The following is a 2,500-nucleotide window of genomic DNA, read 5'->3' on the forward strand; positions in this document are numbered from 1 at the left end:
CTCGCTGTTCGCCGCTCGCCGCTCGCTCGCGCAACCTAAAATGGCCAGTTTTGGCCCGTTTTTGGGCTGTTTTGGCCTGTTTTTGGTCCGTTCTTGCGTGCACGGCGACCGTCGTGAGCGGAGCAAAACGTCAGCCATCTCAGCACCCTGGAACCCCCCGGGTGGCACAGGCTGGATGGGGCTTTCGTATAGCAGGGACGGTGCTGCCTCTCGCTTCGCTCGCTGTTCGCCGCTCACCGCTCGCTCGCTCAGCCAAAAATGGCCAGTTTTGGCCCGTTTTTGGGCTGTTTTGGCCTGTTTTTGGTCCGTTCTTGCATGGCGCGGTGACCGTCGTGAGCGGAGCAAAACGTCAGCCATCTCAGCACCCTGGAACCCCCCGGGTGGCACAGGGCTGGATGGGCTTTCGTATAGCAGGGACGGTGCTGCCTCACGCTTCGCTCGCTGTTCGCCGGCTCTGCCGCTCGCGCTCGCTCGCGCAGACCAAAAAATGACCAGTTTTGGCCCGTTTTTGGGCTGTTTTGGCCTGTTTATGGTCCGTTCTTGCGTGGTGCGGTGACCGTCGTGAGCGGAGCAAAACGTCAGCCATCTCAGCACCCTGGAACCCCCCGGGTGGCACAGGGCTGGATGGGGCTTTCGTATATAGCAGGGACGGTGCTGCCTCTCGCTTCGCTCGCTGTCCGCCGCTCGCCTCGCGCGTCGCTCGCGGCAGCCAAAAATGGCCAGTTTGGCCCGTTTTTGGGCCGTTTTGGCCAGTTTTTGGCCTGTTCTTGCAATTTGCGCGGTGACCGTCGAGAGCGGAGCAAAACGTCAGCCATCTCAGCACCCTGGAACCCCCCGGGTGGCACAGGCTGGATGGGGCTTTCGTATAGCAGGGACGGTGCTGCCTCTCGCTTCGCTCGCTGTCCGCCGCTCGCCGCTTCGCTCGTGCAGCCAAAAATGGCCAGTTTTGGCCCGTTTTTGGGCCGTTTTGGCCAGTTTTGGCCTGTTCTTGCATTGCGCGGTGACCGTCGAGAGCGGAGCAAAACGTCAGCCATCTCAGCACCCTGGAACCCCCGGGTGGCACAGGGCTGGATGGGCTTTCGTATAGCAGGGACGGTGCTGCCTCTCGCTTCGCTCGCTGTCCGCCGCTCGCCGCTCGCTCGTGCAGCCAAAAATGGCCAGTTTTGGCCCGTTTTTGGGCCGTTTTGGCCAGTTTTTGGCCTGTTCTTGCATTGCGCGGTGACCGTCGAGAGCGGAGCAAAACGTCAGCCATCTCAGCACCCTGGAACCCCCCGGGTGGCACAGGCTGGATGGGCTTTCGTATAGCAGGGACGGTGCTGCCTCTCGCTTCGCTCGCTGTCCGCCGCTCGCCGCTCGCTCGTGCAGCCAAAAATGGCCAGTTTTGGCCCGTTTTTGGGCCGTTTTGCCAGTTTTGGCCTGTTCTTGCATTGCGCAGTGACCGTCGAGAGCGGAGCAAAACGTCAGCCATCTCAGCACCCTGGAACCCCCCGGGTGGCACAGGGCTGGATGGGGCTTTCGTATAGCAGGGACGGTGCTGCCTCTCGCTTCGCTCGCTGTCCGCCGCTCGCCGCTCGCTCGTGCAGCCAAAAATGGCCAGTTTTGGCCCGTTTTGGGCCGTTTTGGCCAGTTTTGGCCTGTTCTTGCATTGCGCGGTGACCGTCGAGAGCGGAGCAAAACGTCAGCCATCTCAGCACCCTGGAACCCCCCGGGTGGCACAGGGCTGGATGGGGCTTTCGTATAGCAGGGGACGGTGCTGCCTCTCGCTTCGCTCGCTGTCCGCCGCTCGCCGCTCGCTCGCACAGCCAAAAATGGCCAGTTTTGGCCCCGTTTTTGGGCCGTTTTGGCCAGTTTTTGGCCTGTTCTTGCATTGCGCGGTGACCGTCGAGAGCGGAGCAAAACGTCAGCCATCTCAGCACCCTGGAACCCCCGGGTGGCACAGGGCTGGATGGGGCTTTCGTATAGCAGGGACGGTGCTGCCTCTCGCTTCGCTCGCTGTCCGCCGCTCGCGCTCGCGCATGCCCAAAATGGCCAGTTTTGGCCCGTTTTTGGGCCGTTTTGGCCAGTTTTTGGCTGTTCTTGCATTGCGCGGTGACCGTCGAGAGCGGAGCAAAACGTCAGCCATCTCAGCACCCTGGAACCCCCCGGGTGGCACAGGGCTGGATGGGGCTTTCGTATAGCAGGGACGGTGCTGCCTCTCGCTTCGCTCGCTGTTCGCCGCTCGCCGCTCGCTCGCGCAGCCAAAAATGGCCAGTTTTGGCCCGTTTTTGGGCTGTTTTGGCCAGTTTTTGGCCTGTTCTTGCGTGGTGCGGTGACCGTCGTGAGCGGAGCAAAACGTCAGCCATCTCAGCACCCTGGAACCCCCCGGGTGGCACAGGGCTGGATGGGGCTTTCGTATAGCAGGGACGGTGCTGCCTCTCGCTTCGCTCGCTGTTCGCCGCTCGCCGCTCGCTCGCGCAGCCAAAAATGGCCAGTTTTGGCCCGTTTTTGGGCTGTTTTGGCC

This window comes from Musa acuminata, unplaced genomic scaffold (assembly GCF_036884655.1).
Source record: "Musa acuminata AAA Group cultivar baxijiao unplaced genomic scaffold, Cavendish_Baxijiao_AAA HiC_scaffold_1126, whole genome shotgun sequence".
NCBI lineage: Eukaryota > Viridiplantae > Streptophyta > Magnoliopsida > Zingiberales > Musaceae > Musa > Musa acuminata.